Source organism: Saimiri boliviensis, chromosome 9, assembly GCF_048565385.1.
Source record: "Saimiri boliviensis isolate mSaiBol1 chromosome 9, mSaiBol1.pri, whole genome shotgun sequence".
In the NCBI taxonomy this organism is placed as follows: domain Eukaryota; kingdom Metazoa; phylum Chordata; class Mammalia; order Primates; family Cebidae; genus Saimiri; species Saimiri boliviensis.
Window position 1 is genome coordinate 10,229,628 of NC_133457.1, and position 24,560 is coordinate 10,254,187.

Here is a 24,560-nt window from a genome sequence, read left to right on the forward strand (position 1 = left end):
GAATTGCCCGAACCCAGGAGGCGGAGGTTGCGGTGAGCCGAGATCGCGCCATTGCACTCCAGCCTGGGTAACAAGAGCGAAACTCCGTCTCAAAAAAAAAAAAAAAAAAAAGATATATTCAGTGTTCATATACTGTTACATAGTTTTTAACCTTTCAAAATGAATTTTTAAAACCGTGAAATTAGAGAATATTCAAAAAAGACTGTTTATAGTGTCATTTAGCACAATTCCCACACACCAAGGATAAGCTAATAATAAGCAACAGCTAAAATTCACTGAGCACTTACTAGATACCTGGCATCATTCTTCATGGATTACATGGAACTACTTAATCCTTAACCCCAAAAGGAAAATGCCATCACTGTTTACCCCGTTTTATGGGAGGAAACTGACATTCAAAGAGGTGACTACTTTCATAAAGCCACTCAGCTAGTAAGTTGAGGAGCTGGGTTGCTAAGCCAGGCTGTCTACTTCCAAGCTTACATTCCTAGTAGAAATAAAGGGAGGAACCAGCAGCACTTGAGTTAGCCATGCCTCTGTCACCAGGCAATAAAGGGCATGCCTCTAGGCAGTTTTGTTATCCATTAAAGAGAAATAAAAATAATACATGTTTTTTCTGTCTCACAGATTTGTTGTGATAATCTTAGAAGATAGGGGGAGGAAGTGGTGTTTAATGAATATCTGCTATATGCAGGCACTGTATCAGGTATTTCATGTAACATCATTAGCTGTTGCTGTCCCTGTTATTATTCATTGTGCAGGTCTCAAATTCACTGTTGACTGTAGAGTCACTGCTATTTTCAAAGGATGGATTCATTGCCATCTGTTCTCATGTTTGAGTTTTTCCTGTTGCCTTATTCAACTGATTCCAGTGGGGGGTTATTTTTAAAGCAATACATGTTACTAGTAAAAAAATTTGAGCAAAGGATTTGAACAGGCTGTTTACACAGGAAGAAACTTCACAGGCCATCAAGCATTGGAAAAGATACTCCAAATCATTAGCAATGAGAGAAACGTAAATGGATGGTCTGCCTCTGTGGGCTTCATCCTCAGTCTCATCTTATCTCTCCTTAAAACAAGTTATCCATTTGTAAACTGCTGATTTCTCTGGGGCATCGTCTTCTTTGGGGCATTGTCTTTGAAAACAATTTGTGAAGCATTAGTAATTCCAGCATTTTTCCACCCAAGAATCACAGTAAATTTGATGTTTGCTCTTCAATTTTAGCAGAAATCTTGTTGCTTGGATAGGGGCTCTTTGCAAACTGATGTCTTATACTTATTAGTACCTTTAACTAGATACGGTTTACATATAAAAACTTAGTATGAGTATTTTGGTGCAAAAACATTTTGCAGTCCATGTATAGTTTTTTCTTAATATGCATTTTCCATGAACTTTTTGAAGACTTGTATTTATTTACATAAATAAATGAATAAAATGGGGGAGGCATATTACATACGCTTTTTCTGTACGGTGGCTATGAAGATGGACTAAATTATATATAAGATACTGTCCAACTCAAAGACAATCTCCCCTCCAAGGCAAATGTCAGATTATCAAACCCAGTCAAGTTATAAACTGACTTGGGTTCAGCATAATTCAAAACATTTTGCTAAGTGCTCTTGTCAACTATATGAGATACTGGTTACTAGTGCATTCAAAGGAAAATATATCTGTATTTTAATTTATCTGAATTTATTTTACTTATCTTTTGAGACACAGTCTCACTCTTGTCACCCAGGAGCGCAATGGTGCAATCTCTGCTCACTGCAACCTCCACGTTTCAGGTTCAAGTCATTCTCCTCCCTCAGCCTCCCGAGTAACTGGGACTGCAGGCACGCATCATCATGCCCAACTAATTTTTGTATTTTTGTAGAGATGGGTGTTTTACCATGTTGGCCAGGCTTGTCTTGAACTCCTGACCTCAGGTGATCTGCCCACCTCAGCCTTCCAAAGTGCTGGGATTTCAGGTATGAGCTGCTGCGCCCAGCCTGATTTATCTGCGTTTAATTCAAACAGTACACATTTTGACTTGATATGCTGAATGTTTGAGTGTATTCAGACCTTTCACAGGCTGATAGTTTACTTTAAAAATAGAGTACAGCATTAAACAAATATTAGTCCTCAATGGAACAAGTGAGGTTGAAACTTGATCTAATGTACCAGGAAGCCATCCCATGTGAGTGATCTAGTGGCCTTTAATAGGCTAGAGCCAAACAGTTTCTGATGACTGTTTGCTCAAAAGCAAGTCAATCAGTGAGTAGTAGAGTTCAGAGTCTTTATTCTCTGTTTTGTATCTGTACTGTGAACAGCCCTTAATAAAGAGTGCATTCCTTTCTGCCAGAATTGCCCAATGGAAGACAGCAAGTCTATCTAGGCTTCTTACAAAAGCCAACAGAAACCTCCTAAGGGAGACTCAGACCTCAGATCATTGCACTAGGAGCTGAAAATTAGAGTGCCATTGGCCATTGTTGCTGTGGTAATCACTGCTGACCCCACAGGTTCTTCCTCATGATAGTCTCCTCAACAAGTTCACTTCTGCATTTGGTAAGGTGTGAGGTGTGTCTGTATCTATTTGCTTGGGGGCAAAGTTATGCTTTACTCTAAATCCAAAGTCAGAAGACAGGAGCCACCAATGTCTTGCACTTAATAAATGTTAAATGAAGATTTTTGGAGTTGGATTGGGTGCACCAGGTTTGGAAAAAAATCAGAAGTGTCAGTCACTATTTTCAGAATGTCCGTGAAGCCCCAGTGGCTGGTTGCTGTTTCTCTTGAACAGTTCCAGTTGCTTTTTCGAGTAATCAGCACACGAGTATGGTTTGCAGCTCTCCAATCCACTAAGTCCTTTAGGTAGCCAGAGATGGGGGAAGCTGTTTTAAAACTGTCCTTCTTTAGAATCTATTACGAGGCCTTTTTGGGGGAGGAACAGCATGAACTTAATAGGCTTCTGAGTACTCATTCTATTAGGTTGTCTAGAATAGAATTCTAGTACTCATTTTATTAGGGATTGGTAGAGTACTTACTCCAGGTTCTCTGATTTCTGGGGATTGGCAAAGTATTTACCCTATGTTGTCTGATTTCTGGGGCCCTCCTTTGGGATTTTTCTGCCAATCCAGGTGTGGAAAGTACTCAATGGTAATAGTCTTAAAATCATCTTAAGATTTTCCAATCCTGAGATTTTTCCAAAGCTACACTGATATTAGTAGTCTTAACCAGATTTTTTTTACCATGTGTTCATTGAAAAAATAATCTCCTTCTTGTTATTGCATTACTTATGGAATTACTCTTTTTAAGAAGAAAGGAATGATAACATCCAAAGTTTTGGAGGTAGTTTAAGCATTTGTCTTAACTTTTGTGTTTGCAAAATACTCTTCAGTTGCCTCTCATTTATGTTACAAGTCTAGCCATATCTGTCCCAGTGAACATCTCAAATTTACTAAGAAATAAAAATTCAGTACAGGTGATTTGCCTTGGCTGTTGCTACCACACTCTGTTTTTCTCCAGTGGAGAAGCATATGCATTTAAAACTGGACTTGACAACTGAAAAAACACTGTCCTAGAAGCTACTAAGTCCTTTTTGAAATCACAGTGAGGCTGAGGGCTGAACCCCTGTGGTTCTCCTACCCGGGGTTCTGCTTCCCACAGGCATAAGTGAATCAGATGCCAGGGAGTTTCAGTTTACAGTAGGGGGTGTGGAAAAAGACCAAAGATTATTTACTTAGGAATTGTAATGTGGAGACATCACCACAAACCAATAGTAAGATATTAGTAGTCTTATCAGATTTATCAAGATTTATCAGTCTTATCAAGAAGGTTGGACTTGATGCTGGGTTCTTTTTCTAATAGTGTGGACTTGATCACGTCATTAACCTCTCATCTGCAAAATGAAGACACCTGCCTTTCCTATGCCACAGGTGGTTGTATCAAATGAAGTAATGTTTGTTAGCATTTTCTGCAGCCTCTAAAGTACTTTGGAAATGTACTAGCTCTATTCACGAAGATCTGATGATCATACACTGGCTGGAAATAGCATTTTCACATGCGCTTTTCTTGAGTCTAGGTTGTCAGGTGGATCTTTCTTAGGCTCCTCAGTTTGAACAAGCTGTCATAGTGTATCAAAGAATACCAGATAGGAGAAGAGAGAAAAATAACAGCAAAAATGAAAAAATTTTTGAAAGAGGGGAAAAAAAAACTAGGCACTCTCTCCACCCACTCTCCAGTTCCATTCAGCACACTGACTTCATTCAGCAGTTTTCTCCTGCTTTGTATGCAAAGACAGAGCCTCTCATGAGAACTTGGATGAACAGTGGCGTATAAACACTCATTTAAAAATAAATCCAGATGTAGTTGGCTGCAGCCATCTGACAGGACCCTGATTCTGTCTTCAATAGTGTCATTCATTTGTACCCCATTAATTCAGTGTTCTTAATAATTTCTTCAGGGAAAGTCTGAAGTTTACTTCGTTTTTATCTATGAAGAAAGGACCTACAGATCAAAGGAATAGTGTAAATAAGTTTGTTAGGAAACATTCAGCCTGCTTGAGAGGAAGGGCCATTTTCAAATGCCTTACTTGCATCTATTTGCATCCTAACTATCTACCGATTATGAGTTATTCTAGTCATTAAAGTAGTCCTAGGAGATTTCTTCTTGGTGATATTTTATTAGCATTTAATTTGAACTACTCTAATAAAACTCCATTTTTAAAAACTCGCCCTTAATTCAATATTGTCACACATCTTCGTATAAATTTGTTGTAAGGCATTATTGTAATTACGTGCCCCCAAATCGCTTGCATATAATCTGGTACAATTACATCTTTCTGAAAAAGATTTTCCATTTTCCTTTAGTTTCTTAAGATTAAAGTGTCCTAACACATAAATAGAATCACTAAGGCTTAGACGTAGAGAGGAGCTGCCTGTAAGAAACCAACTAGGGAAGAATGTAGTTATTTCTACTATGACTAGATTCCAGCCCAAGACAGAGGGCAACTTCTTCTTCTAAAAACTTTAGATTCCTGTAATTGCATAAACTAGACTTTATTCATAACACACCTTCTGTACCATGCTTGAGATAGAGTGAATACTAAGTACTTCATGAATTAAGGCATGAGCGCTCATGTATCTTTTGGGTTTTCGTTTGTCTTTCGTGAAGACACCTTTTAATATCAAGAAGTCTGTATTACAATAGGAATTCTGCAAGAAGATTGTATTGAAAGCAGTGTGTTCAACCCGTTCATCCACTCATTTTTCAAACATTTTTAAGGTATACCTACTAAGGACCAGCCTGACCTAGAGAGCAGAGGAAGTCTGTGCCTCTGTACATCTCACATTTAGCATTCAAGCCACTTAACCTTTGAAAGTGACATTGATACATTGTACAGTCTTTGTCTCTTACTGTACTTTGAGTTGCTGTGTGTCTGGTTCAAATCCTGTCCCAGCCATCTCCTATGGTTATTGCTTTATGCCTGACTAGGCCACCAGTTAAAACAAAGCAGATCGTCTGGGCATAGCTCATCCCTCTTTATGTTCGTGTTTAATTTTTCACTTTGTTATACTGCTCTCACATTTTGAACATCTGCAGTACTAGGGATCTACACTTCTAAATAAAGTAGCTTTATACTAAAGGTAACACCTAATGTTTTTATTTATCTATGCTAGGCAATCCTCTAAGAGCATATGTTAGCTCTTAGATAGAGCAAACAATGAAAAGCATGGGTGCGGGCATCTAACAGCATCCATGAAATGAGTCTTTTTATTCCTGTTTTACAGGTAAGAAAACTGAGTCACACAAGGATATATTTGTGTAACACAATTTCAAAAGGGCAAACTACAGTTCTTTTTAGTGGTAAGGCCTTTTTGGCATCCCATATTTGTGAACTGTATCGATATGTTATCTGATTTGATCTGATACGTCCCTCCCATTTGTTCACATGAAAGAAGTGAGACAGATGAAGGTGAGTTTGCTTTCAGCAGCTCTGCAGGTTAAGGACTGTACAGCACTTGAACCCAGGGCTTCTGAATCCTGTTCTTGGACTCTCCCCTCAGACACATACTGCCTTCCTTTTGCTAGTCTGGCCAGTAGATCTATACTAAAGATACAGGCCTCTTAACCTGAATGGGAGATTTGGAATCATAGGGACCTGAAGCAGTTAATGCAGGAGTGTTGTAATAAAATATGTTTCATAGTCAGTCTATTTAGTCTAGGAGCTAGAGTATTCCAAATAAACAGCATCTCCTAATTAATTTTTTACTCCTGTGTTGAATTAATATCTAGGATATACTCTTGACAGCTCTAGAGCAAAAAGCCAGGTCTCCGACAAAAGAATGAGTACTAATTGGGAAATAAATCACAGTTCACTATAGCTAAAAGGAAAAAACTTCCACAAATTCATCTGTCATTTTTATTTGTTCTTTCATCATTTGTAGTACATTTTCAGGGTCTCAAAGAAGCTCATCTGTCTATGCAGGTGCTCATGGAAGCATCTTTTTTTACATATGATGAAAATTGAGAGAGCACTTCTTTTGACAGGAAACTTCACTTCTTGTTACTGAAAACCGTCACAACAGTCATTATGTCTGGCTTTAAGAGATTTCCTGGAGTTAGGAGAACAATAGACAGTTAAAATGGCAATGTCAAGAGCATTCTGGGGTTTTATAATGAGTACCAAGGGAAATTTTTTCTCTTGAGTTTGTAAGAAAAAAGTAGGAGGAATATTTGGAAACTTGGGGATATGTGGAAATGAAGGTGAATGCTCTATTTTTTTTAAATGGAGTGTTCTTTCTAACCTTTGGAAGCTGAAAAAAAATTTTTATATGTTACTGAGTTACTGGTGAAAAGGAGAAGTTTCTCTTCGGTTGTCCCTCTCCGTAGGTTAAATCATCCCCTGAAAAGACACATTTGCAGCTTTCTGTATTTTTCTTTGATTAAACATCATTTAGAGTTCTTCAATCCAGTTTTCTTCTCCTTGTTACATATGTACACTGCTTCTAGGGCTTATGATTTCTAATTTAGCAGCAGGAGTTACTTCTCTTTTCCCTCTACCTCCAAAAAAAGATGACTCAAGCATTAGGAATATGTTTTTTGGCTTATTGTGTAATTCAAATGTGTATTTGTAGTTGTTCTATTTTTAATCTTAATTTACATAGCCCTAATATGATTTCTAATTTCTAATAAAGTTTTTGAGGTACTCATGTCTAACACACTAAAAGTACAGACTTCATAAACAATTTATGTGACCTGCTGTTTTCATTTCTGAAGTTTCTTGCTTGCTGCTAGAGCGGTGGATGGTTTTAAAGATCCCTGTGTTAGTTACACATGGATCCCTGAATGGTAAAAAATAACCTGCTATCTTTATTTTGGAATATCTAATAATGCAAAGGCAATTATCAATTATTAACATGTTTTAAATATATGAGTAGAACATTCCTTGTTTTAAAAATTAGTCAACATTTTAAGATGTTATGAGGTAGAAATAAAAGTCTTCCTTTTGTCTGAATCCTAAATATCATTCCTTAGAGGTAACCACTGTTAAGTCTCTACAGATTCTACCAGAAATGACCTAATGTTCTATTTGTATACAAGCATACATACACATATACATAATACCTATACACATATAACACACATCTACGATTATATGTGTATCTGTAAATACATATATGTCACACTATGTATTAGCAATATAGCTTGGACATCTGTTCACATCAGTTCGTATATATCCATCTCATTTTTAATGGCTATATTGTATTCCATTGTGATGGTTAATTTAGCTTACCTTCTGTTTTTTGACCATTTAGCTTACCTTCTGTTTTTTGACCATTTAGGTTTTTCCAGTTTTATCTTATTGCAGACAATGCTGCAATAAATATTCTTGAATATATCTTTTTGCATTTTTATAAATATATTTGTAGGATACAGTCAAAGCAAGGGAATTATTGGTAAAAAAAAAAAAAAAGTATGTCCATTTTTAGCATCACTAAATATTGCCAATTGTGCTCCAAAGTGACTGCCCTAATTTATACTTTCATCAACAGTGTATAAGAACGTCGTGTTTCTCCACACCCTTGTCAACAATGAATGCGACAAAAATTTTAGTTTATAAATATAATCAGTAAAAATAGTATCTTATTTTAATTGTCTATTGCTGCTATATTTAAGGTTCACTTGAGCAAATGCCTACCAAGCACTTACTCTGTGTCATTGAAATGGCAAATGGCAATCAAAAATTGTACTTGTCCTTAAGGAGCCATGGAATTGAATAAGAAGCCTCTTTTTAGAAGAAATTCAAAAGTTGCAAAGATAGAAAAGTGGGTCTTTTGCACCCTACCAACAGGAAATAGTTGTCTAATAAAGATAGTGTCCACCCATGTCAACTTTCAGTTCTGTTGCTGGCCTAAATTGGCAACTCTCTGCTTCTGCAACAGTGGCCTTGCTTTCATTTTGGAAGACAGTTGGCTGCAGGTAGGAGTAGAAATGCCTATCTAGTAGCTTTTGTTTTCTCCAGGACCTGAGTTGGTTATCTCACTGGTTGCTTTTAAGAGAAAGCACCCACTGTTGGCTTCTGTTCTGAAAGGGGCACCAGGCAAACATGGAATCATATCAGCAGAGCAAGCCAAAAGCTCAATAAACTGTTTATTCATTGTTCAAGATTCTTCACCTGTATGGATTATTAGAAGAAGTATTTCATCTTAGGGTACCCAGATTAGATTATAGACACTTCAAGTATTTCTTTAGAATTCACTGAGGGGGAAAAAAAAATAGGGAAAACAGCATCAGTCATTTGGGACCATGTTGGTTCCTGATGCTAAAATAATCTATATGAATAAACTACATTCTGTAAATTGAAATATCTGGTTTCCAGTGTGTTAAATAAAAACAGGAAGATCTGAAGTACATGGCAAAATGGGATAAGCTTGGTTTTCTGAGTGGAGGCAGCTATTGATAATTTTACTTCTTATAGTTGAAAGTGAAGGAGATTTGAGGTTCTCTGAGAATTAAAATTCCCCTGGAGTTAGCCCAAGGTGGGACCCTCAGAGCTGTATACTCTCGTGCCATTGCCTCAAGCCTGTGGACATTTTTTCACCTTGGGGTAAGAAACAGCTCCAGTTTGCCCAGTTGCTGTGTGTGTTCCAGGCCAGTGTCCAATGAGGCTGACTTGGCAGCTGCCCTTCCCACAGCCAGCAGCCAATCCCTAGTGTGTTTTAAAAGATAAGCGACAAAAAGCCAACCCTTTTAGAGAGGCTGGAACAGGCTAGTAGTTGCTAGGCAAGTTAAAGTAATTCAGTGTCCTTGCCAAACGTCTGCCATGCAAATAAGGAACTTTCAGGGAAGGAAAGTGAGATGGTGGTGTGTGTTGGTTGCCATAGGAATGTTTCCCTGATTGGAACAAGACCACAGAGTGAGGAGAGCAAGACGGCAGCATCTACGGTGCTTTCTGCTTGGGAATGGGAACCCAGAGTGGGCAGTGGAGCGGAGGCAAGCCATGCAGAGGCAGGAGCAGATGAGACCCTAGATGCCATGTGAAGCTAAAAACGTGGGGAACAGAAAGAGCAGATTAACTCAGGAAAATTATATGGGGAGCTCTTATGCTACTCTGAAGATCTGAGACTTGGAGAATTTACAATCCCAAATTAACTCAGGGAAAATTCCAACTAGACTCTGAAATGAATTAGATGGAGATTTAAAATAGGGCAATTTAGTAGGAAAAGATACTTAATTTGAAGGTAGGTATTTTGTATTTATGTAAATATTATGTCAGATTGTCTTTATTTTAGCTGTTAAAGGTAGTAATTAAATATTTGTTAACGAATTATAGTGCTATAATTATCAAGTTCTGATTTATAGGGTAAAAAACCACAGCTGACCAAATTGTGTGAAACCTTGAACCTCAGACCCTCAGACATGGGCTTACTGCCGCATTAACACTCTGTGCATCTGGTGGTAGCTTCCAAAATGATAGCTGAGGGTCTGAGTGGAAATAAATGGCTTTTAGCAAGTGTTGAACCTTGAATGTGCTATTTAACCTCTCTGAATATGAGAGGTGTATAGCTGTCTCTTATCTCACTTAAATGATTTGAGCATAGATGCTCTTCTCATTTGAATACAGTTTTGGGGGTGGGTGGGGATGGTATCAGATCCTAGGGTACATGCTATGATAATGATAGGCTTAATTATCAGTCAGTATGGTTTAGGACAAAGGTCTTCTTTTGATCACAATCTTAAGAAACCTTTCTTTAATAGATAGTTTTACTTGTACATATGAAGTATATATAAATTTATCATTTCCCATATATTTGATTCATGTTCAGAGGGTATTTTAAATAGTATCTTTTTCAGAATGTACATGTTTGGATTATATATTGCTATTTCTTTCCTTTTTATGTAGTTTCTTTTTGTGGTCAGGTAAAAGAAGAATAAAGGGATGTGATATTTAGTATCAAATATTTGAAGTATAGTCATTGTTCTGTTTCAGGGCTGTTTCCCTCTATCAATTCCTTTGATATGGAACTCCAATGTCATTTTTACTTTACCATTGGCCACATGCTGGCTCACTGACATCAATTAACTAATCTGAGGCAAATTTATAAACCAAATGCCAAATTTTAATTTACTGAGAGAATATAATCTAATAAGAAAGACTACCCTTGGGCTCTTCACATAGTGAACCCTAGTGTGGTTTTGATAAAGAAGCCCAAGTGTATACTAACTATAATCTTTTCTTTAAAAAAGTGGTGGTCTTATCGAGACCCTCCAGAATCTAGAGTAGCATCATGCAATAAAAATGTAATATAAACCTCAAGTATGAGCTTTATATGTAATTTTAAATTTTCTAATAGCCACATTAAAAATGAAATGTGAAATTAATTTTAGCTGTATATTTTATGTTGCTTAATATATTCAGCATATTATTTCAACATGTACAGTTGACCCTTGGTATCCATGGAGAATTGGTTCCAGGACTCCCCACAGATACCGAAATCTGTGGATGCCCAAGTCCCTTATATAAAATGATGAGGTATTTGCATATAACATGTGCATATCCTCCCATATATTTTAAATCATCTTTAGATAACTTAAAATACCTAATACAATGTAAATGCTATGTAATTGTTGTACTGTATTATCTTTTGTTTTTGTTTTTTTTTTTTAATTTACTTTTTAAAAATATTTTTACTGGGCAGTTGGTTGCATATGCAGAATCCATGGATATGGAGGGCTGACTGTAATTAATATAATGAATTATTAATGAGATATTTTGTATTTTTAAAATACAAAGTCTTGAAAGTCCAACTGAGATGTGCTGTAAGCATATTTTACACTTACAGCACATCTCAACTGGGACACTGAAGTTTCATGGACAGGACTTGATCTGTACTTAGATTAAAACTTACAGTAGAAAAAGTAGATTCACATACCCAAGTCATTCTAAACATACAAATCAGTTGTCCAGTAACTGAATCGGCGTCCATTTCTACATTTAAATTTAATTAAAAATAAATAAAATTTAACATACAATTCAATTCCTGATTGGCACTAGCCATGTTTTAAGCACTCAGTAACCACCTGTGGAGTGGCTGCCATGTTGTGTTGGACAGCACAGAGAGGACTGCTTTCTCTAACCTTTTCCTTCACTCCTGCATGTCTCAGATGGGAAGACTTGTGTGAGACCTCTGATGGGAAGAGAATCTCATTTTGAAAGTATGGAACCACAGACAAAGAGTTGACTTTCTTAAAAGGAAGTTTCCATTCAGACTATATTAGAACCTGCCTGGCAAGGAGTTATCTGTCTGGTAGACCACACTATCTCCACCCTTGTTCCTAAATACACCCCTCATTGTCTCCCCAGCAGATAAAAATATGCCAACCTTGTGTCAAGGTTGCCTCCCTCAGGCTCCGCTTGTCCTCCACTGCAGGCTGGCTCATTTCCATTACGTCAGTGTATTTCCTGGTTATAGGCCTCCTTTATCTTTTTCATTGTTTCAATTTCCACATTTGGCCTTAATTTCTATGTTACCTCAGTGCAGCATTCAAATGTTTAAGTTCCAGTTTAGTTCTTAATTAAGGTCATGTATATCAAGGTCAATGTTATGTTAATTTGAATAACAGACATTTCCTTTGCCCCTTGCTCCAGATTTCTAGAGTGGCTGGGCTAAGAAACTTTACTTCCTGTTCACCAAGGCAGGTATCTTGCTTTGGGCATATCGGGACTCTTGAATATAATCACTCTGTGGTGAATCAGTCAGACCTGTGAACTTTAAAGAACTTATCTGTTCCCTGGAGAGGAAGAATTAAGCAATACTAATATCAGGTGGATGAATAAAGACTTAGCCTTGCTAGAAGTTTTGCCCCACACCTTTGCTTGGGCGTGAAACTTGGTTGGCACATAGTATAACAGTAACTTTGTCACCCATAGGTTAAAGAGCCCAGAAGTCTGTCACTTTCTGTTGGGTACCTGGCATTTGCAAAGGACATCACTGATGATAAAATTCATCCACTCTGTTTTGAATATGTCAAGTGAAAAGCACTTACATTGCTTTTTTTGGATCTGGAGAATGAACCTAAGGATGGGCCCTTGTCCAAGACAGTTACAAGTCCCCCCTTCATAAGAAACTTCGTTTGGAAATTAGGAAATAAATATTTGACCTGTTGAATCATTTTAAATTAACCTGACTAGAAATGCATATTGTGCTCCTTCCTTATTACCATCAGAATCAAATTATTTTAGAAACAGGTAAGGCTTTGTAGAAAGAGGATCTGTACTGCCTGTAAACCTTGGATGCCAGTCCCAAGTCTATTGGCTGTGAGGGCTGTGACACCAAGAAAGCCATTAAGTTGTTCTTGGCCCCACTTCTCACCTGTCAAGTGAGAGAACTGGACTAGATGATCTTAAAGCCTTTTGGTCATCACATGGTTTCATCATCTACTCTAATCTCATAGTTTCTTGGGTGCATAAACAAAGGCCTGCAAAGTTGCTTTCTAAGATCCCATAGCAAATGTGAGGCAGGTCTTAGGTTCTCAGTCACTTGCTTTGTCTACTTCAGGACGCTTCATTGTTCACTTAGAGGTTAGGCTTGAACCAAATAAAAATATCCAGAGGGATAGCTGATTCTCTGTTCTTCCCATAATGTCACTTTGTCTGCTCATATTGAGGTTGTTGGCCAAACATCTAAAATCCACAGGTTACCTGTTAATTTTTTGCTTCCTTAATATAGCTGGCCAGTAATTCAGGTCAGATACCTCTCTGGCATAAAGTTTCCAATGACCTCCTATTTCAAACAAAACAGGCTGGATGCAGTGGCCCATGCCTGTAATTCTAGCACTTTGGGAGGCTGAGGTGAGTGGATCATTTGAGGCCAAGAGTTTGAGAACAGCCTGGTCAACATGGTGAAACCCTGTCTCTACCAAAAATACAAAAATTAGCCAGGTGTGGTGGCATGCACCTGTAATCCTAGCTATTCAGTAGGCGGAGGCACTAGAATCTCTTGAACCTGGGAGACTGGGGCTACAGTGAGCTGAGATTGCACCACTGCACTCCAGCCTGGGTGACACAGCAAGACTCCACCCTGCTTCTCTCCAAAAATAAAACAAAGTGAAGCATTACATTAGTTCTTTGCTAGTGAAGATGCATGATAACAAAAGAAAAAGCAGTAGCTGGGATGCAGAGTTAAATTTGCTCAAATATTTTCCATTAAAACAGTAACTACAATAAACAATAAAAACCAGAAAGGACCCTAGTAGCTGCTCTGGTTGAAGTTCCCGGTGTAGGTTGGAGGCCCACTTCCAAGTGTTGGAGTATCACTCATGGACAGGAAGCAGAACCTGACTTTCTTGGGAAGGCTTCTTTTAGGGGCCAAACCCAGGGACTTAAATTCTTCTTTAGCCTGTCATTCAATGAAAAAGGCCAAGAGTGCCAAGGAAAAGAAACTTGTTGATTGTTATATACAAGGCCTTCTAAGTATTTTAAATATAATGGCTCATTTAATTCTGTAACCACCCTGTAAATAGATGTGCATTATTTCCACTTTACAGATCAATAAAAGTTATGTAGCTTGTCTAGAGTTACACAGTATGTGATCAGGGATTTTATTTAGCTCTAAAATCTGATTGTTTTCCACTAATAGCCAATAGCAGATAATAATATGTAGACCCCAGTGATTTCATTTCAGTTCCACTGAATTTGAAGACAACTGCTATCAGTGTGTAGGCACCAACATAAATTATAGCCTAAAACTAGAGGTGGATACAGTAATTGAGTAGATTTTGTTAAGAAGCAGAGGCTATTAACCTGCATCACAGATCTTTTGAAGACATTAAAAGCAAAAATATTAAAGGTTTTTTTGTTTTTTTTTTTTTTTGCAATTGACACATTTACATACATATCCACTAATCAGCATTGTTGGTGAGTGACAAAAGGTGTGTGAATCCCAAGTCGGATTTAACTTTCTTTTTTTGGGGCTTGCTTCTTTTGGGGCAAAATACAGTGCTATCATTTTGGTTTTTAAGTAATCTTGCTGTTTGGGCTTGTGGCTCTTTTATCCTTTGGGTCAATGAGAGGATGATATTTGCAATCAGTGTCCCTCCTAAAGACATGGAAACTGTTCCAGTTAATTGGTGCTGCATGACAAACCATTCCAAAACTTAATGTCAGCCACAACCATGTGTATTTGACTCATGAATCTGCAATCTAGCCAGGGCTCAGCAGGGACAACTCATCTGTGCTCCATTCAGCTTCATCTGGGTTGGCCTAGAGGCTGGGGGTTAGAATCATCTGAAGCTAGCCCACTAAATGTCTGGAGCCTAGCTGGAAAGACTAGAACAGCTGGGCTCCTCAGGCATCTCTGTGGTCTCTCCAACATGATAGCTTCAGGGTGTACAGAATTCTGTACCAGTTCACTGCTCAGCATATGACTCAAGAGAAAGACAGGAACATTTCGTGATCTACCTTAGAAAATCAGACAGCATCACTCTATGTTCTATTAAATTGAAGCAGTTACAAAGGCCACTTAGATTCCATGGGAGTGGAAATAGATTCCATCTCTTGATAGGGAAGTGAAAAGTTTCTGGAAGAGCCTTGCAGTGGCCAGACTGCTACACAAATATGGGAGGTTACAGATAATGTGCTAGTGCCCAAACCAGATGCATCTCTGGGCCTTTCTCTCTGACAGAGAATTAGGTATCCCTCTGGATATTTATAGTTGGTTCAAGCTTAACCTAAGGGAGTGTATTGGCATGCAAATGGAATATATTCATTATAATTTAACCAACATAATTAATACTTTTCAAGAAAATCATTTGAAAATTTGTGACACTTTACTGTTAGAAACAGATTACTTATGAAACACCTATGGATTAGGCCAATAAGATACATAGTTGAGTCTTTCCCTAAATTTTTCATCATTTTTGAGCTGGTGTCTGTTTAGTGTTCCTTAATTGTCATTAGATTTCTGCTTTTCTACCTTGTGTGCAAAGGTAAACAACTGAATATTTATGTAAACAGTTTTGTGTAGAAAATTTTCCATTTAAAACTGAAAAGAGAAGGCAATTGCACTTAAGATTGACTGTTTCCTGAAGGGGTTGTTTCAGCATTTTACAGCAGCTGCTGCCTCCTCTTTTGGAGATCAAATTATTATTCAAGACACATTTCTTAAAGTTTACAAAATTAGTACAGGCATACTTTATTTTAATATGCTTCACTTTATTGTGTTTTGCATATATGTCATTTTTTATAAATTGAAGGTTTGTGGCAACCCTGCATTGAACGAGTCTATCAACACCATATTGCCTACAGCATGCGTTTAATTCATGTCTCTATGTCACATTTTGGTAATCCAATATTTCAGACTTTTTATTATATCTAGTATGGTGATCAGTGATCTTTGATGTTACTATTGTAATTGTTTTGGGGTGCCATGAACCATGCCCTTATAAGACAGCAAATTTAATAGATAAATGTTACATGTTTTCTGACTACTCCACACTACTCCACCAACCATCTGTTCTACTTCTATCCTTCTCATTGGGCCTCCCTGTTTTCTGAGATATAATAATATTAAATTGGACCAGTTAATAACCCTAAAATGGCTTCTAGGTGTTGGAAAGCTTGTTGAAAGCTTAGAGGCCAAAACAAAAGCTAGGCCTCTTGCATCAGCTAGACAAGTTAGAAATGCAAAGCAAAAGTTCTTGAAGGAAATTAAAAGTCCTACTCCAGTTAACACACAAGTGATAAGAAAGCAAACAGCCTCACTGCTGACAGAAAGTTTTATTGGTCCAGATATATGTATGTATATATGTGTGTATGTATGTATGATATGTATAGAGACAGCAAAAATATATAGAAGATAGATAGATAAATTATATATAGAGAGAAGAATAAATCAGTCACAACATTCTCTTAAGCTAAAGCCTAATCCAGAATATGGTATTAACTCTCTTCAACTCTCTGAAGGCTGAGAGAGGTGAAGGAGCTGTAGAAGAAAAATGGAAAGCTAGCAGAGGTTGGTTTGTTAGGTAAGAGGAAAGAAGCCATGTCCATAACAAAAGTACAAAGTTAAGTAGCAAGTGCTTATGGAGAAGCTGCAGCAAGGTATCCACAAGATCTAGCTAAGATCATTATGAAGATGGCTATACTAAACAACAAATTTTCAATGTAGATGAAACAACCTTCTGCTGGAAGAAGATGCTGTCTAGGAGTTTAATAGCTAGAGAAGAGAAGTCAGTACTTGGCTTCAGTGCTTCACAGGACAGGGTGACTCTCTTGTTAGGGGCTACTGCAACTGGTGACTTTAAGTTGAAGCCAATAATCGTTTACCATTCTAAAAATCCTAAGGCCCTTAAGAATGATGGTAAACTATTTTTGCCTGTGCTTTGTAAATGGAACAACATCGCCTGGATGACAGCACATCTGTTTATAGCATGGTTTACTGAACATCTTAACCTCACTGTGGAAACTCCCTGCTCAGAAAATAAAGATTCCTTTGAAAATATTATTGCTCATTGACAATATGCGTGGTCACCCAGGAGCTCTGAGGGGGATGTACAAGGAGATTCTTGTTTTCATGTTTGCTAATGCAACATTCATTCTGAAGCTCATGTATCAAGGAGTAATTTCAACTTTCAAGTCTTATTATTTAAGAAATGCATTTCATAAGGCTATAATTGCCACAGATAGTGATTCCTCTGACGGATCTGAGCAAAGCAAATTGAAAAGGAAAATTTACTTTCTGGAAAGGATTCAGCTTTCTAGATGCCATTAATAACATTCATGATTTATGGGAAGGTCAAAATATCAACATTAATAGGAGGTTGTAAGAAGTTGATTCCAGTCCTCATGGACTACTTGGAAAGGTTTAAGGTTTTAGTGGAGGAATTCACTGCAGATGTAGTGGAAATAGGAGAACTGAAGTTAAAAGTGGAGGCTGACGATATGACTGAATTGCTACAATCTCCTGATAAAACTTGAAGGAATGGAGAGTTGTTGCTTACGGATGAGGAAAGAAAATGGTTTCTTTAGGTGGAATCTATCCCTGGTGAAGATGCTGTGAACATCGTTGAAATGATAACAAAGGTTTTAAAATATTACATAAACTTAGTTGATATAGCAGCAACAAGGTTTGAGAGTATTGACTCCAATTTTGAAAGAAGTTCTAGTGTGGGTAAAATGCTATCGAATAGCATCATTTACTACAGAGAAATCTTTTATGAAAGGAAGAATTAATCAATGCATCAGACCTCACTGTTTTAAGAAATTGCCACAGCCACCCAAAACTTCAGCCACCACTCTGATCAGTCAGCAGTCATCAACATCAAGGATCCTCTACCAACAAAAAGATTACAACTCACTGAAGGCTCAGATGATCATTAGCATTTTTTAGCAATAAATTATTTTAGTTAAGGTATGTACATTTTTAGGCATGTTATTATTGCACACTTAATAGACTACAGTAGTATAAACATAACTTTTATATGTACTGGCAAACCAGAACATCTGTGTAACTCACTTTATTGTGATACTCACTTTATTGCGGTGGTCTGAAACTGCAATATCCCTGTGGTATGCCTATAGGGGAGATTATATGCCCTTTGTCTTTCTGTGCCTGGCCTATTCACTTAACATAGTGCCCTCCATGTTCATGTTCATCCATGTTGCCACAACGGCAGAGTTTTCTTCTTTTTTAAGGCTGAATACTATTCCACTGTATACACATACACACACACACACACACACACACACACACACACACACACTATAGATTATATATACATATAAAATCTATCTCACATTTGTGCATTCTAGTTACCTTTTAAAAATATATTTCCAATATTGCATTGCAAGGGAATGTTGGTATACCAGTTCTTTGCAATTTATTGAGGTTTTCTTTATAGCTTAGTCAGTTTTCAAAGTCAATATTTTACAAATTAATGTATTCAATATTCTATATCTGTTCTACATCTAAAAATGTATTAGTTATGCTGTTTACATCTTTTTTTATCTTCACTGATTTTTTTTTAATCTGCTGAAGCTGTCAATTACTAGGCAAGTTATATTGCAGTTTCTCCCTCTGGTGATGGATTTGTCCGTTTCTCTTAATTGCCATGTGTGATATGAAATATATTATTTGGTCACTGCCCTCAGTTCCTGACACAGAGCTCCTAAAATGCTTGTAATTTCCTGAGTAATAGGGGTGCTAGGAGTGTCTTTTGTTCCAGTATTTGGTTTTTGAGTTGGTTCCTGACAGAGCTCCTAAAACCCTTGTAATATCCTGAGTGATGGGGCGATAAGCAAGTCTGACACAGATATCCTAAATCCCTTGAAATTTTCTGGATGATAAGAGCATCTTTTGTTCTTGTGAAGCAACTCTTGGTGGGTTTTTGGATAATTTCAGAATGAGAGGGGTTCATCAGAAAGACCATGCCATGATTAGAAGATTGGAACTTTTACCTCCCCCTCCCATACTCTGGGGAGGGAAGAGGTTAAAGATTGGGTTAATACAGTAATTGATTATGCCTGTGTGATGAAGCCTTCATAAAAATCACTAAACTACTGAGTTTGCTCTTTGTATGAAGAAATCCAACCCCTGAACTATGGATTTTAGAGAGTTTCTGGGTAGGTGAACACGTTGAATATTGGGAGGGTGGCATACCAAAAGAGGGTGTGAAAGTTACACACACACACACACACACACACACACACACACGCTGTCTTTCTCTCTCTCTCTTTTTCTCATTTCCTTCCTCTCTGCATCTCTTCCATTTGGCCATTCTTGAACTGTATCTTTTATTATAAACTAGTAAATGGAAGTAAAGTGCATTCCTGAGTTCTGTGAGCCAGTCTAGCAAAGTGTTGAACCTGAGGAGGAGGTGGTGGGAACCCCCAACTTACTGTTGACTGGTCAGAAATACAAGTGAAAATGTGGGGCTTGTGGATGACATCTGAAGTGGGGACAGTCTTTTGGGACTGAGCCCTTTAATTTATGGGATCTAACACTAACTCGAGGTAGTGTCAGAATGGAATTGAATTGTAGGATATCTAGTTGGTATCTGTGGAGAATTGGAGAATTGCCTGGTGTGGGAAAAAGCTTGCACAATGAGTGTCAAAAATATTGTGAGAATATAGGAAAATGTTATTTTAACTATGTCAATTTTTGGTTTGCAAAGCTTGAAGTCATATTCAATAGATACATACAGATATATAATTAAGTCTTGTTTCATGTTTTAGGTGTGTCTCTTCTAAGCAACAGATAGCTAGATTTTTGTTTATTCTGTTTAAAAATTTTTACGTTTAATGGGAGATTTGGGTCCATTTGATGCATTCTATCATCTTTTTTATACATTTTTACTTAGTAATGCTATTTCTTCCTCCCATCCCCACTTCCTGTTGTGTCTTTTTTTAAATTGTTTTTTATCATAAAAGTTTTTTTTTTTCCTAATAGCTTTAGGAGTACAAGTGCTATTTTTGGCTACATGAATGAATTGTAGAGGGGTGAAATCTGGGTTTAGTGTAACTGTCACCTGAATAGTGTACATTGTACTCAGCAAGTATTTTTTCATCCCTCACCCTTGTCCCAACCTCCCCACTTCTGAGTCTCTAGTATCAATTATACCACTTGGTCTGCCTTTGCTAAGTGAAATACCCATCTTGCTGTCTTTTGAATTGATAAGTCTTCCCCACTCCAAGTCCCCCCTACCTGTTTAGAGGTTGTGTGTCCTGTGTGTATCTACTTCCTTAGCAGCTGCTACTGCTGTTTTAATAGGCATCCTTTTAAAAAAATCTCTGTTTGAATGAGTCTATTACCACTCATGCTCCAGAATTCAAAGACGTATCTCTCTGGCTTTTCTATTTTTACTCCACAAATCACACATTTTTTTCTAGTTTTAAACAACGTTTTCCTTTTCCTATCTGTTTATCGATATCTTCTCTCATTGTTACTTTCTTCCATTTTGAGGTTTCCATCTGCTATCATTTTTTTCCCTGCAGTATGTACTTTAGAATTTCCTTTAGTGGGTCTTTCTTCTAATAGCAAACTCCATAATACCCATCAGCGATACAGAGATAAAATAAGGCTCATTCCCATACGAGATGTAATTGCAATGTACACTAAGTACAAAATTGGAGGTTAGGACAGTGTTGAGAGCACAGAGAGAGGAGGCTAACTCTAGAGAGTGAGAAGAGCATCTCAAGAACAGTAAGTGTAGATGAAATTATGGAATACTATGCGTATATTCGTGGAACATTCATGAGCTCAGTGGGCTGAAGCTTAGGCGCGGGTTGGTGCCAGATGGAGCTAGAGAGATGAGATAGCTAGATGGTGCATTGTGAAGAGCCTTAAATGCCAAATTGAATGCAACAGGGAATTGGGGGAGGTTTTAAGCCAGGGACTGGCATGATTAGATGCATTATTTATAAGTAAATTGTGTGACTGCATGGAGAGCCATGAGTTGCAATAGCCACCTGAGAGGAAGCTGAGTAACTAAAGCAAGGCAAAGCAAGGATAATGAAAAGAAGAAAAGAAATTTTGAAAGCCATTCATGAGGTAAAATCTTAACAGATTCAAAGCTGAGAGCACTGGAGGATGTACTCCAGGGACTCTAATTTAGAAGACCAGCAAGCTTGAAAGCACAGGAGGGAGTGCTCCTTTGGGAACTGGAGGGAGGGTGGCATTAGAGAGAATGAATTTGGCTTGTAGCATAAAACATTTTATGTGTCTTCAGGACAAATGGTGCGTTGGTTTTAGAAGAATTCGTATTTGAGATATTAGGGGGGATATGTATGTGCTGAGAACTCTGCAACGTTTTCCAATTATATTTGGTTGTTGTGGTCATTACTATTTTTCTTATACTTTCTGAATTGGAATGTAGATCTGGGTTTCAGGATGCAAAGGGTCTATTACAGCAATAAAGTATAATTAAGTAATAGTTGGAGTTCAGTTAAATTTTAAGTCAGAAATTTGAAATGTAATCCTGTCTTCACTATGTTTGCAAAATTATTGCTTCTGAGCACTGATTGCTCTTGGCTGGTAGGACCTCTTGCTTTGGGTCTGTTTTTATCTTCACACTGTTTTCAGACTTAGAAATGTGACCCAGAGTGTCTAAGAGCATCTGTCGAGGCAGGAGAGAAGGAAGACAGAGCAAGAGAAGAGGGGAGGAAAAAAATATTTCATTTAATTAAAAAAGTATTTGCAGGGCTTATGCTTCCTACCTGCTGTTTTAGCTAGCAAGATCAGATTCTTCCCTGGAGATTCCCTCCTGGCCTATAAGCCCAGGATAGGGCTTTCTTTTTGATGCATGAGTCATCACAGTATTTCAGTGACTTATTATTCACTCACATGTAGTAATTGCAGTAGGCACTGCTGAGAATTGAGAGGAGCTCCTTCCCACCAGGGTGTGAAGTAGTTTTGACAGCAGGTGTGGTATGTCAGCCTGAAACCTAAACAAGGCATCACCTTTTACCTGGTGCCATCACACAGTGCTCCAGATTTGAGTAGGAAGAGGATCCCGTCATATCCAGGCGTCTCTTGACAGAGGAAAGGGAACTGGCTGGGGAGTTTTGAAAACCAAAAATTGTACCGTAAAATGTTGTATTTGGAGAACTGTGCTCTGGCAGCATCCTGACCTGAAATAATTTCTAGCATTTTATCTAGTTGGTGGTGGCTGACCCATGGAATCCTGCTGTGTCGCTCAGCTGCTGTAAAAATATTGGATCAAAGAAACGACTCAGAAGGAAAAGTGTCAAGTAAAAGTTAATCATTTCATCCTTGTTGAAAGATAAAATTTGAGTTGTTGAACTGAAGAATTAGTCCTGGAGTTTTTGTTGTTGTTGTTGTTGTTAGAAATTAGTTATGATAAGAAGTTGTATTCCTACATAGAGACAATGTTTATCACTAGCACCTGTCTCTGGTTGGCATTGGTAAGACAGAAGGTGACCAGTGGTGACATATGTAAACACATGTGAACAATGCTAGGCATTGTACCTGAAATATCTCATTTAATCTATTATGCATTAAAGGAAACTCAGAGATGCTCATAGACTAAAGACACCATCCAAGGTCACTTAGCAGGTGACACCATGTGATCCAAGGTCACATGGTGACTACCATTCAAACCCAGTGTAATTTTTGACAAAATCTATACCAGATTGCCAACAGTCATCTTTCAGTGTTTTTTTTCTAATTTGAAAGAGTATATGTGGTTTTCATGATGGATTAGCCTCATCCAGGTGTTTTCCCTTGATAGAAACATCATCTTTTCACACCTGCCCCAGATTCCCAGCTTTCTATCCCCAGATGCTGTCTTCAAGTAACAAAGGAAGGAAAGCATCTGAAGGGGTTCACTCCACAGTGTAGCAGCCAGCCCTACTTCATTCTTCGCTTTGAACTGTTTCTTGACTGCCTGTTAGGCCATTTTTCAGATATGTTTTTAAACTGTTGCAGTTTCTGGCTGTCATTGTCACAGAGATAGATTACATAAGGTTCTGGGCAGCAAAGATGTCAGCTGTATAAATATGAGGATTTGGTCCTTGTTTTTCCTAGCAGTTTAAAATTGACTGAAGGTCAAGGATGGGCCAAATGACAAGCTGTCAGGAAAGGCGGGAACATATAAATGTTGTCTTGGGAGCAGGCTTCCTTGATGTCCACCCAGAGTGGCTTCCTGAGTTCTACAAAGTGTAGGAGAAAACAGCATTTAATTTACATGGAGTGTTCTGTTGTCTTCAAGAAAATGTAAAATCACTTGCTTGAACAAGCAGAATTTCAATTAGAGGACTTGAGGACATGAATAGGTAGCCTTTTGTTATGGAAACAAGTTGTGTTGTACAGATGAAAATGTTAACAGTTTTGGATGGCAATTAAAACTGGAGCTTGTATCTGTGCACGGTTGTTTTCCATGGGACTTGTAGATACCCAACCAAAAGAGTAGAGTATTTTGGCACAGGTTGCTGCCCACAAAGCAAATAAAATGAAGATCTAGAACTAGGAATCTGGAGTTAAGAAAAAGAGGAACAGAAAGTGAGAGAATCAGTTACAAGCCATGACCATATATGGAACAGGTGTGACTCATTCTCCAAGGACCTTACCCAACAAGGGATGACTTTCTGGAGAACCCATATTAGTCTCTTCCTTTATAAGACTTCAAAGGAGAAAAGGGAGTTAAAAAGGAAGAGAGACTAGCAAACTTGTCCAACCCATGGCTCATAGGCTGCATGCAGTGACCCAAGACAGCTTTGAATGTGGTCCAACACAAATTCCTAAACTTTCTTAAAACGTTATAAGATCTGGCCAGGCGTGGTGGCTCATGCCTATAATCCCAGCATTTGGGAGGCTGAGGCGAGCGGATTGCCTGAGGTCAGGAGTTCAAGACCAGTCTGGCCAACATGGCAAAACCCCATCTATACTAAAAATTAAAAAAATTAGCCAGGCATGGTGGCATGTGCCTGTAGTCCCAGCTAGGGAGGCTGAGGCAGGGGAATTGTTGGAACCAGGGAGGTGGAGGTTGCACTGAGCCGAGATCATGCCACTGCCCTCTAGCCTGGGCAACAAGTGAGACTTCCATCTCAAAAAAAAAAAAAAAAATATGAGCTTTTTTTTTTCCTGTGATTTTTTTTTTTTTCTAAGCTCATCAGCTATTGTTAAGAGTGTTTTATGTATGGCACAAGACAATTTGTCTTCTTCCAGTGTGGCCAGGGAAGTCAAAAGATTGGACACCCCTGCCAAAGATTGAGGAAGTTCATGTTTATTTGTATATTCAGATAAGTTCTAACTTACCTGACCAATTTTTGTTTGTTAATTTTATGCCACCTTTTTGCAGTTAAATGGATTTTGGGTTAGTTCCAGGGGCCATTTGTACTAACCTCTGTTGATTTTCTACTAACTTTTTAGAAACTCATGTTCTTAAAGTGCTCAGAGGTTTGTGTTTCTCATTTGTGTAATAAAGGAAGTAATATAGATGACCCATAGTGTATGATTTATGACTCCAGCAAATAGTTATAAGTGAATTCAGTTATCAATTGATGTACTAGACACCCAATGAATAGGGGAAAATCAGTCAAGGACAGGTAGTTCTCTAGAGCCCT

The 24,560-nt window shown here is 37.9% G+C and overlaps 1 protein-coding gene across 7 annotated transcripts in view; it reads left to right on the forward strand.

The window, feature by feature from the left end:
• TMEM108 (transmembrane protein 108) overlaps positions 1 to 24,560 on the forward strand; it is a 332,433-nt gene that overhangs the window by 74,567 nt on the left and 233,306 nt on the right. For 2 of the 7 annotated variants that reach the window (XM_010335804.3, XM_010335800.3), the window contains exon 1: positions 86 to 9,720. The exons of the other annotated variants lie outside the window; for them this stretch is intronic. The gene's annotated coding sequence lies outside the window, so the exon portion shown is untranslated. Of the gene's footprint in view, positions 1 to 85; positions 9,721 to 24,560 lie in introns of those variants that run through there. 7 annotated transcript variants of the gene reach the window in all.